Source organism: Camelus dromedarius, chromosome X, assembly GCF_036321535.1.
Source record: "Camelus dromedarius isolate mCamDro1 chromosome X, mCamDro1.pat, whole genome shotgun sequence".
In the NCBI taxonomy this organism is placed as follows: domain Eukaryota; kingdom Metazoa; phylum Chordata; class Mammalia; order Artiodactyla; family Camelidae; genus Camelus; species Camelus dromedarius.
In genome coordinates this window covers 14762230-14774689 of record NC_087472.1, presented here as the reverse complement: position 1 = coordinate 14774689, position 12460 = coordinate 14762230, and positions in this window count along the sequence as shown.

Below are 12460 nucleotides of genomic sequence, written 5' to 3'. Positions count from 1 at the left end.
AAATTGTATGCAAAAATAATAAGAAATTCCACATGCCCTTGATGAAGATTCATATATGTTTAGCATCTTGTTACATTTACCATTCTCTCTCCCTGCACACACATACACACACACACACACACACACACACGCACGCACGTGCGTGTACATTTTTTTTCTGAAACACTTGCAAGTAAGTTGCAGACATCATGTCCCATTGCCCCTTAACACTTCAGTGTGTGTTTCCTAAGAACATTCTGTTATATTGACACAGTAAAGTTAGCAAAGTCAACAAACATAACATTGATACAGTATACTATTATATGATCTAAATATCACATACAAATTCTGTTAGTTGTCCCAATTGCATCCTTCATAGCTGTTTTTTTTTTTCCATAGTCCTTGTTCCAGTCTATAGGATCACACATTTTATTTAGTCATCGTGTCTGTTGATTCTCTTAAATCTCCTAAAATCTGAAACAGCCCTCGACCTATCTTTGTCTTTCAGGACATCAGCATTTGGGAAGAGTATGGGCCAGTTATTTTGTAGAATGTCCCTCAGTTTGGGTTTGCCTCATGCGTTCTCCTGATAAGAAGCTGTACCTTTTTGGCGGGAGTAAAACATTAAAAGGCCCACGACGATTGTTGGTGATGTCAACTTTGATTACTTGGTTGAGGTGATGTCTGCTGGGTTTTCCACTGTACAGATACTATTTTCCTTTTCATACTTAATAACTAATGTATGGTGAGGTGCTTTGAGACTCCATGAATCCCATTTTTCTCATACAACTTTCATTCTCCAGTTTTAGGATTCATTGGTGACTCTCCCCTAAATCAGTTATTACTATGGTGGTTGCCAAATTGTTGTTTTTTTAAATTTCTTTTGATGGTTGTTTTATTTTGTTACTTTTTATTGTGGTAAAATATACATAAAATTTGCCATGTTAACCAATTATCAGTGCACAGTTTTGTGGCACTTAAGTATATTCGTGTTGTGGTGCAGCCATCACCACCATCTACCTCCAGCATTTTTCATCTTCCCAAAGTGAAACTCTGTACCCATTAAGCAATAATGCCCCATTCCCTCCTTCCCTCAGACTCTGGCAACCACTGTTCTCCCTCTTGCTTCTAGAATTTTTGACTATTCTAGGTACTTCATATAAGTGAAATCATATAGTATTTGTCCTATTTTGTTTGGCCTTTTTTTTTTTAACAAGGAGGAGTGCATCTGTTTGGCTGTATGGTCTACAGCCACCCTTTGACAGGTGGTTGCTGAATAGTAATTTCAAATAATACATATGTATTGAATAAATGAATCACTCATTTGTCCCCCAGAAGGGATGCCTCCTTTGCCAAGACAGCAGCCTCTGGTTGGCAGCTTGGCTGTAAAGCACGGTGATGCTTTGCAGTGCTTGGAAACTTTAGGTGAGGTCGGTTTTCCTGCAAGTCCCACTTGACCTTCATCAGGGCCCAAAATGGACTCCCAGTGGCTTTCCCAAGGTAGTCTGCACACCGAGGGCTAGCAGCAGCAGCTATTTGACGCCCTGGGTCTTGTGGGTCCCATGCCTGCTGCTCTTAACTACCTCCCATCACACTTGAGAGCAGAGAAGGTAACGGGGGTACTTTTGCCTTCTATTTTGACTTGCTTGAAAAACGCAGGCTCTTCTGTCATTCTGCCCACATTTGTAGGCGCTGCGATCAAAGCACCATTTTTCTATGGATTCATGTAGAGAAAAGGAAAGGACACCATGACGGCATGGAGGACAGGGGGAAGGATGTGTTGGAGCTCTTTCTGTTTGGGGACTGTATTAGTTTCCTGTGGGCTGCCATAACAAATTACTACAAACTGGCTGGATTAAAACAGCAGAAATTTATTCTCTCACAATCCCAGAAGCTAGGAGTTTAAAATCAAAGCACGGCACAGCCACACTCCCTCCAAACCCTCTAGGAGAGGATCCTTCCTTGCCAGTTCCAGCTTAGGGTAGCCCCAGGCCTGCCTGGGCTCGTGGCTGCATCACTCAGATCTCTGCCGCCATCTTCACACGGCCTTCTTCCCTCTGTGTTGCTGTCCTCACGTAACATTCTCTCTTTGCATGTATCTATGTCCAAATTTCCCTCTTCTTATAAGGACACCAGTCATAGTGGATTAGGACCCACCCTAATGGCCTCAACTTGGTTACATCTGCCAAGACCATTATTTCCAAAGAAAGTCACATTCACAGCTACTCAGGGCTAGGACTTCAACATATCTTTTGGCGGGGGGGGGGGCAGTTCAGTCCAGAACAGGAACCAAGTCTAAAATCCAATCCTTTTGAGAACAGAGTAGAGTGCTAGTCCCAATAATGCCTCAGCCCAGCATGACAGCTCTCTGTCCTGTCTACTCACTCTGGTCTTGGTTGGCTTGCTGACATGTAAGGAAGAAAATGAGACAGGCAGAACATGCTCAGCCCCCTGGAAATAGACTTCAGACATCATTTTCAAGTGATCACAAGCTATTCATGTCACCATGACATAGAGTACAATAATAGAGAACAGTCCCAGTCTGCAAGGCTTTCTGGCCCCTGCATTCCCTCATAGAATTCTCATAATTAGCATATAAATAGATTTGTCGCCATCTGTCAGGTGACAAGCATGAGACCCAGAGAGGTGAAGTAACTTCCCACAGGTCACACAGCTACTGCTAGTAAATGCCATGCAAGCCAGGATCGTGTCTATGGAGCACAGAGCCAGCCCCATGGTAGGCACTCAGTCAGTATTTGTGGGCTGGATGAGTGAATGAATGACTGAATCTGGGCCTATAGCTCTGGTCCTCATTTCCTGATCCATGACTTTTCCCCGCTGTGCCTCAAAAAACACTGGAGACTGAGGTGTGGTCCCAAGGCAGTGACTGGACTGTAGATGTGAGTGGTCCATTTCAGAGACTTTTGCTGTATTGCATAATCTGATTCTGTGGTGGATAAGCATGTCAGTCTGTAATTGATTTTTTTTCCTGCTTCACACCTGACAAACTGATCAAAAAGCTATTTTGTCAAGATACTTAAGCCACTGACTTTAATTGCACTACGTAATATTTGTCTAAAACTATAATTTGCACTGAGGTGGGCCTTGTCACATGGACAGTTTTACTATAACAGCATGTCAAGGATGTAAAGAATTCAGCATGTTACTTTCATATCTTTAAAATGAAATGTTGAGACACCTGAAACATTAATACTGTAAATGAACTATATACCTCAATTTAAAAAATAAATTTTAAAAATAAAGTGAAAGAAAAACAAAACAAAACAGAAATAGAATGTTGGTGTGTCCTTGTGCCCATTTCTGGGTCTCCATCAGTATCACTGAAGCAGCCAGGAAAGCACCATTTAGCCTAGCCAATACGGATTCATTAACAGCATGCCCAGCCCTATGCCAGGTACTGGGGGAGAAAGAACAGAAAGAAGCTCTCTCAGGGAGCTTCCAGTCTAGTAAGTAATGGGGTATCCACACAGGAAACAGTGAGCAAAGAGAAGGCTAGCATTTGCCAAGCATCTGTTAGGTGCCAGACACTTCACAAGCCCCGTAAGGCACCATTACAAAACCCCATTTACCAGATGGGCACGCTGAGGGGCAGAGAGATTAAGACAACTTGCCCAAGATCACACAATTAGTAGGCAGTAGAACTCTGATTGGAACCCAGGACCCAATTACTCAAGAGAATAAAATGTGTCAACTTAGAGTCATGTCCTCTGGGCCAGAATGAGATGTACTGAAGATGTTTCAGTGAGATGCATGGAATCTATGAAGGCCAAGATGGGGGGAGCCTCTGGGAGACAGAGTGTGTCAGGAGACTGACAGCCTGCAGCAGGTGCTCCTGTCCCAGACCCCTTTATAACCTGCCCGTCACAACCACCTGTTCCCACTGAAGGGCTCAGGCTCTGTCCATCTCCTCTTCTGGTGGACTTGGGGCAGTGGGGAGAGGAAGCTGGTTCACATTTCTACATTCAGCTCCAAGGGCCCCCTCTCTGAGGCTAGCTGAACAGTTAATCTTTCAAGTGCCTGACCTCCTGGGGCAATGTCTCCATGCTTCTCAATGCCAAAAGCACAGCTCCCTCTGAGCTGACAGGAGCCTCTCTGCTTTACCACAAGACCCCACACCCTCTTGACCTGTCCTCTCCCTCTCGCCTACCCTTCTGCTTCTATTCACATGGAAAGCATGACAGGAATTTAACGTGTTTCTGCTTTTTTTCCATGACAGGGAGAAGAGCTGGCCTAGTCAGATGTAGAACTTCCCAGTCTGCTCAAGCATTACCAATAGAATAGCTCCATCTTAAACATCAGCTCTTCAGATTAAAATTAAAAAAGGACACATGCATTCTCTGACATTTTTTCCCTAGTGAAGAAATCAAGATGGAAAAGTTTGTTCCTAAGTCTGTAGTTCTAATCCTCAGAGGCAAGGAGTTTATGGTGTGTGGGGGTGGGGTCCTCTTAAAAGAAAAATTGGATAAATGAAGGGTTTTGGAGGGCACTTAAAAGAAATGCAGGATTGTGCTTGATGGTTTTTAACTTTTTATTTTGAAATTATTATAGACTTATAGGTAGTTGCCCTTCACCCCGTCTCCCCCAATGATTACACTGCACATAATTATAGTACCCTATAAAGGCCAGAAAACTGACATAGGTACCGTGTGTGTGTAGTTCTAAGCTGTTTTGTTACATGTATAGATTCATGGAACCACTACCGCAATCAGGACACAAAACTGTTCCGTCACCACAGAGATCTCCCTGGTGTGGTGTGGTGTGACCCCTTTAGTCACACCCACCCCACCCCCTTCCACCATCCCTAACTGCTGGTAACCATTCATTTGTTCTCTAGCTCTATAATTTTGTTCTTTAGAAAGTACAGTTTCCTTAAGAAAATGGATTGGTACCTCTGGTTTTCACAGAATGTCAGACTTGAAGGAGTGCCTTCTCCAGCCGAGTCTCCCATCCCAGGCCCAAATTCCCTCTACAACATCTCTTCCAAGTGTCCAGCCAGCCCCCATGACATGCAAACTAGAAATTTCCCCAGGATTTTAGGTGTAGTAAGGCATTCGACACAAATATTTAGAGAAAAGACATTGTTTCTTTCCATAAGTTTATTCAATAATTAGCAAAAGTCTTACCTTTAGATTAAATATTACAGAATGCCCTCTCACCTGCTGATTTTCCCATCACACACTGCCCTGTCCCAAACAAACATCTCCTTTTTCCATTCTTCTTACGTAATGGGAGGAATGAGATGCGGGAAGCCTGGAAGGCTCACAGAAAATTCCAGAAATCTCTTCCTTAACTACAGATTAGTCTTGCTCCCAGCAGTCGGGGCCTTTCAAATGTATGCAGTTCATGTGTGGAATTTATTTTTGGGGCTGATTATGTGTTATCTACATGATATCTACAAGGATCATTCTGTGAGATAATCTGAACTGGAGTCCAACTCCCCTGGAGCCCAACTCCCCAGGACTCCCTTGTAGGTAAGAGAGCTTTTACGGGGCACCCTACAGCCTGTTGTAAGAACATCAGAAAATAATGACTCAAAGTCATGCTAAGCCTTGGAAGGGGCTAGCAGAAATGAAGCCATGGGGGTTCCAGAGCTAGGATTAATTTGGATCCCCCACCTCCTCTACCCCGGACTGTTTTGAAATCTTTTCGTGAACTTAACTTGCTCTTCACTTCACAAAGAGCTCCGTGCTCTCCTCAGCTGGACAGCAGCATGTAGACAGATCCAGACTCAGACCCCATTAGGACATGCCCTTTAGAAGAAATGAGTTCAAACTAATGGTTCCCTCCATAGCCAGCCCCAGAGGTAGTCTAGTGAATGCCCTCTTCCTGAAGTTGAGGCAAAAGTGCCCCAGCTCCCTGAAGGGGCCCCTGCCTTCCAGAACACTCCTCACATCTCTTCAGGTGGGGAGAGTATGAGCAGTGGAGAAGGGAAGGAGAGAATGCACCCAGCTGTGTGCCCCACCCCACATGCCATTCCTCTGGGTCCACATCACAGCTTACAACCCAAAGGCCTTCTATACTCGTCTCAATGTTTTCCCCCCTCAGCAAATAACTCATGGGTATACTTCGTAATTTCCAAAGTGAAAAGGTATTTCCAACTAACTGAATAATCCTGACATGTTCTCAGCTACCTTGTTTGTTTTCTCTTTTTTTAGGGGGTAATTTTGTGCCTACTCTTGTGCGGTCTTTTTCTTCAACCTGTGCGTGGAAAGAAGACAGGGCCGGCCCGCTCACCGTCAGGCTGCTGATCTTGGCTCTGCACCTTCCTGGCTAGGAGGCTTCTCATGGAGGGCAGTTAACTTCAAATGTCAGAGCCTCAGTTTCGTCACCTACAAAAGAAGGATAAATAATAACTGCCCTCCCAACCTTACAAAGGTGCTCATTTAGATACACAGATCTTAGAAATGTCTTTGTGAAAGTTTCAGCGGGAAAATATAGTGATCAAAGCCTTCAAATACAGTATTAAAAATACTATTTTAAAATGTTCTCCAATGTTTAGAAAAGCATTCTTAAAAAAACTTTTACAAGACTTACCTATTTTTCCTTCAGTGGCTTTTTTTTTTGCCCTACTTTGACTCAATTCTTAGTATGGCTCATTATATTTTTTAGCATGAGGGCAAGGTTGGCCATAAAATGTTATGAAATCCATCAGAATGTGGGATTTTAAAAAAGAATGTGAGATAAAGTGAACCAAACAGGTATTTACAAGGCAGAGAAGCTACCCTAGGAATTTGACTTCATGCATGAAGGCAGCTAGCTTTGTTGAACCATTCGGTTTACTGTTTTTCAGGAGGAATACTGTTTCACAACAGCAACTTGCGTCCAGGTCATTGGGTTGTAAAGTAGAAAGTCAATCATAACCCCTGTGGCACCCTCTCACCAGGCAAGTTTGTGTGCCTCTTCACCTAGTCTTTTTTTTTTTTTTTTTTATGAGGACAGATTGCTCTGAACTGGATCCCTAGGGCTTTGAACTGAGCACTTCATCAGGTTCCTGCTAGAGGCTAATTAATCATCAGATCAGCTCACTGCAAAAGCAAGTAGCCATGCTGATCCCTTGAGTCATTAAGGCAGCAGAAAGAGAAGGAAATGGCCTGCTCTTCTCCCAGGATTAGAGGCGAGAAGTTCCTAAGATCTAATGAGTTTCTGCTAAACTGGGGGTGTGCTCCAGGAATTTGCTTTTTTTTTCTACCTTTTCCTGTAGTATTTCTTTCAAAAGGCTACCCAGAAAACAAAGGGGCCTATTGCATTGCCCAGCAGTGCTCAGCCACCTAAGGCTCCCTTCTCAGTGTCAGCAGAGCTATAGGCTAAAACCACCCACCGGGTTAGAAAGTGAAATAACAGGCAGTCAACTACCTGCCTTTCCTGCCTATATGATGTCAAACTGGTCTGACGGATTTTTAAAAATGCATTTACCAGTTATTTGGATCTATAGCAAATCTTCTCTCAGTTCTGGGAGAGCTTGTGGTTTGCAGTTTGGTTTGTACGTGGGGCAACAGGTACTGCCAAGGGGGTGTAACTTTGATAATTGCTCCAGTTGTTTTTTTGACCAAATATTTCACTGTCTACATGATACCATAATAACTGGTTGAAAAGTGAAAAGGTCTTTCAGTAGAGCAAGTGATTGCTTGTATGATAGCGTACCATTTGGTTTTCTGTTGTTGTTGTTGTTGTAGTTGTTGTCGTTGTCCATCATCTGCCAAGGTGACTGATTGTTCCTGTGTTGTGTAAACACATACTGTCTCTTTTTACTTTTTCACTGACTTGACCCAAAATTAAACCCCCAAGCTGGGGGGCAGCACGCTCTAAGTGGTAAAATCATAAACTCTGAAGTCAGACAGATCTCAGCTCAGCTGTGGAGACCTTGAAAAGGCCAGATAATCTCTCTGAGCTTCAGTTATCTCATCTGTAAATTGGGCATGATAATATCTGCCTTGAGGTGTTCTTGCAGGATTGTTAGGAGGCCGTTTTAAGTGTCTACCCTGGACCAGAGAGTCGGTGCTTCTTAACTTCTAAATCACATACAGATCACCTTGCTAAACTGCTGACCCTGACTCAGGAGGTCTGAGGTGGGGCTGGAGAGTCTTCATTGCCAGTAGGCTTCAGGTGATGTCCGCTGGTCCACGGACCACACTTGGAGTAGCAAGGGCATCACTTGCCAAGTGCCTAGCACAGTTACTGCTTCCTAGATGGTCTCTCTGAAAGAATTCAAGTACTCACTTAAAAATTACTGCAAAGAAACCTTTTTTCCACAAAAATAATACCAGTCTGCCTATAGCTATGTTCTCGTAGCCTTTTCAGAATGCCTCATTTAGATTGGCCATCACTGGAAATTTCTGAAGGCAGGTGATGGGTATATGGGAGGGGGTCATTATAGTATTCGCTCTGCTTCTGTACATGTCTAACATTTTCCATAATAAGATTTTTAAGTCGAAAAGGGAAACTCTAACAGAGGATTTTTAGGGCAGTGAAACTATTCTATATGATACAGTAACGGTGGATACATGGCATGATACATTTGTCCAAACCCATAGACTATACAACACCAAGAGTGCATCCCATTGTAAACTTTGGACTTTGGTTGATAATGTGTCAATGTAGGTTCATTCATTATAACAAATGCACCTCTTTGGGATGTGGATGGTGGGGCAGGCTATGCATGTGTTGGGGGTGAGGACAGGGGTGTATGAGAACTCTCTGTACTTTCTGCTCAATTTTGCTGTGAACCCAAAACTGTTCTAAATGATAAGTCTATTAAGGAAACCCCACATACAAACAGAGAACACCTGTTTCCTAACAGCCTGCGAACAGAAGATACAGGTTACCTAGTACAGTGACTAACACCAAAAATATGTTCATAGGAGAGACAGAGCTTTTATATCAATTCCCCCAAATAAATCCATTCCTAACCTTGCCTCCCATGACTTATGATTGTGCAAAAGTAATTTACCCAGCCATCCTAGGGCTTAACACATTTTTTCCCTTAACATTAGCACAGTTCACACTTCATTTTGTCAAAATGGGTTTTGCATTGTTTTTCTCTACCTTGGTGGACTAAAATCTGTCTACATCCTCATGCAATCATTTCATTTATTCTTTTCATTTGATTAAGTTAGGGCTTTCCCCCACCTACCTGGATCACATCCTGAACTGCCCGGCTTATGTGTCCGTTAAGTCACTGATTCACAAAGCAATCACCCAGCTAATTGGAAAAATGCATTTAGTGAGCTGGACGTTCCCCATCCTCATCTTCATCAAACTGGGCCCAATTTGTATTAGGTAATGAGCTGACATTGCCCAGGGTAAGTGTCACTTTAATTTTTTTGGACAGATTTTGATTAACCAAATGACAGGGGCAAATTAGAAACTAAATGAACAAAATAAAGGGAACAGCCAGCTTGGGTTTAGTCTATCTGCCTTTCTTTGTTCTCTTGGTCATATAAAGCCTCTCCAACCCAGTGTTCTGACTGATTATGCCTTTTTCTGCCTGTAGCTTACTTACAGGGTGTTTGATATGCTAACTGGACAATGTCTCATCCCAATGGCTGTAGCTGGGTCAACTCTGTGTTATTTTGTTTGGTATTTAATCCTGGAGAGTAATGTTCTGCTCTGGTATGTTGTTTATCACTTCAAGATTATAGGTGTAGCAAATATTTTCCTAATGAAATAATCACTAACTTCACATTCTGCTGCCGGGGTATGACAGCGAGGCTCTGCAGGGCCCTCTGTTTGGATCTTCTAGTGGAACTATGTGGTCCCAGGCCACCCCCACCTCCAGTGTCCTTTAGGTCTATTTTAAGTTGTTCCTTTTGAGCATGTTCTCTCAAAATGTCAGGGCTTGAGGTGCTCCTTGAAATCTTCACTCTCTTTCCCAATAGCAAAGTCTTGAAACCTCAGAGCTTGGTTTCCATGTTCCTGTTGAAACCCACTGGGTGTCTCCTGGGCAGCTGCTCTACAGTCTTTCCAATTAATTGTTCTGTGAATGAAAATATCAAGGAGACACTGGGTTCCAGAATCCCTACTAGCAACCTGAAGCTTAACATGCTGACTTTGTAGAACTCCTTCTGAAGTGAGCTGGGGTGGGGGTGGGGGGCAGAATGGTGCAGGCCTAATGATTTCGAGGTGGCAGAGACACGTACAGGGACAGAAAATTACAGCTACTGCCGTGCCTCTTGCTGTGCCTTTCCCGTTTGCTGGCTGCCTTCAGGGTGAATCATATTCATTTGCACGATGACAACCACTTCTTCACCCCGTCCCTGATTAAACTGCATAATGCCCGTGGCCCCTTGGCAAGCTTGGTTCTTTCCTCACTAGCCTGTGTTCAGCCCCCTTAATCATGGCAGAAAAGAAGTTGTCTTGGTGGCAGACAGGAAATAATGGCACGCACATCACCATGTCAGACAGCTCCCTGGAAATTGTTTCAAAATAACTCTCCTCGTCTCGTGGCACACTCACCTGCCTTCTCTCTTGTGAACCCAACTCCTTTCTCTGTATGAATCAAGCCCACCAGTTTAAGACCAGCTCAGGCCCCTCCAACCCTGGCAGCGTTTTGGGGTGCGCCATGCACTTCAGCACCAAGTTGGATCAAAGGCTATTTGAGGTGGATGCTCTTTGTGCCCCCACACCATTGCACACTCAAGTACAGACGGTGAATCCAGACCATGCAGACGCACAGTGTGTGATCACCTGCCGGTCACCCAGTCAGTATGCGGTAGGTCTGAATTCAAGGGGAGGACTTAAGGGAGTTGAGTCAAGTAATCCCTAATAGGGAGAAATCCAACTGTTTTATGATTCTGGGGACTCTACTTTGGAATCTCATTTAGGGGAGTCCTTTTACAAAACTGGGAAATTACACTGAAGAAGGGAGGACAACCAGGCCAAGATGAGACATGGGTTAGACTGAGTCTTTGCTCTGAAATACTGTTTCTGAGTCATCAAGCATTAACCCCTTCTACGATTATAAAGGAGTTAATTCTCCCGTTTTGTTCTTTAGCACCTTTATGGTTTCGTCCTTTTACATTTTTGATCCATTTTGGAGTTTATCCTGGTGGAAGGCATCAATCCAACTTCTTTTTTTTTTTTTTTTTTAGATTGCTATCCAGTTTTCGTGCCATTTATCGACCGGGATATTTTTCTCCATTGTTTGGAGATGACACCTTTATCTAAATTCCTGGATGTATTTGGGTCGATTTCTGTACTTCCATTTCCTTTCCATTGGTCTATTCATGGGCCAGTGCCACACTGTTGGAGTTCTTGGGGTTATGTCAAAGTTTTAATTTCTGGAAAAACTTCTCCCTTTACTCTCAATTTTTTTAGCTATGCCTATTTCTTCATTTGAACTCTGGAAATCAACTTGTCTAGGTAAAAAAAAAATACCAAAACCTTGTCATATTCTTTTTGGGATCATGTTAAATTTACATAACTTAGAAAGATAGGAAATCTTTCTGATGTTAAGAGTACCAACCCAAGAACATCCCAGATGTCTTCACATTTGTTCTAGTCTAGTTTTGTGTTTCCCAGGAGTGTTTTAGTTTCCCTTGTAAAGGTTTTTGGACTTTAAGTTTAAAGCTAGTGGGTTTTTTGGTAATTTACTTGTTTGCTATTATAAATGGACTAGTCTCTGTATTATATCTTCTAACTGGTGTTTGTGTGTAGATATGAATCTATAATTTGTTACCTTGCAGTGGGGTAGGGTTTTCTAACTGTGATTCAAAAACCAGAAGCCAGAAAAGATTCATAAATTCAACTACTCCAGAATAAGTTTTCCATGGTAAAGACACCATAAGCAAAGTCAAAGAAAAATGATAAACTGAAAGGAAATATTTGCAACTCACATCACCAAGAGCTCCTATAAGCCAATAAAGAAGAAACCACCCACTCACCAGAAAGCAGGGGATGAGGGACAAAAGATGTGAATAAATAGCGCTATGAAAGATGGTCAACTTCATTTTTAGGTTAACAAAAATCAGAACTACACTGACACACCATTTCTCATCTATCAGGTTGGCAAAACACATGGCAATGAGACTGTGAAATGCACTCTCATGCGTTACTGGTAGAACTAGTCAGGAAGGAACTGGTAAAATGAAGTATGCTATAAGCCATACAAAACAGTGTGCAGCTGTAATAAGGAAAATAAGGATACTCTTTAAATTACTGATATGGAAAGTTCTTCCTGGATATAGCGTTAAGGAGAAAAAAAGCTAGGTGCATTATAGTATAGAGAACATGTTACCATTTATATATAAAAGCATAAAAATAAGTACGTATGTTTGGATAAAGAAACGAAGTATATTTAAACTAATAAGGGGTCACTGGTAAGGGGCTGAGTGGACAGGGAATGGGGGGACAGGGATGGTGAGGAGTGATTTTTTTTTACTGTATACCTTTTAACAGTTTTTGATTTTTGAAGCATGTAACTTATCTATTCAAAAATTTAAAAACCAAATGAACTCCCTTGGTA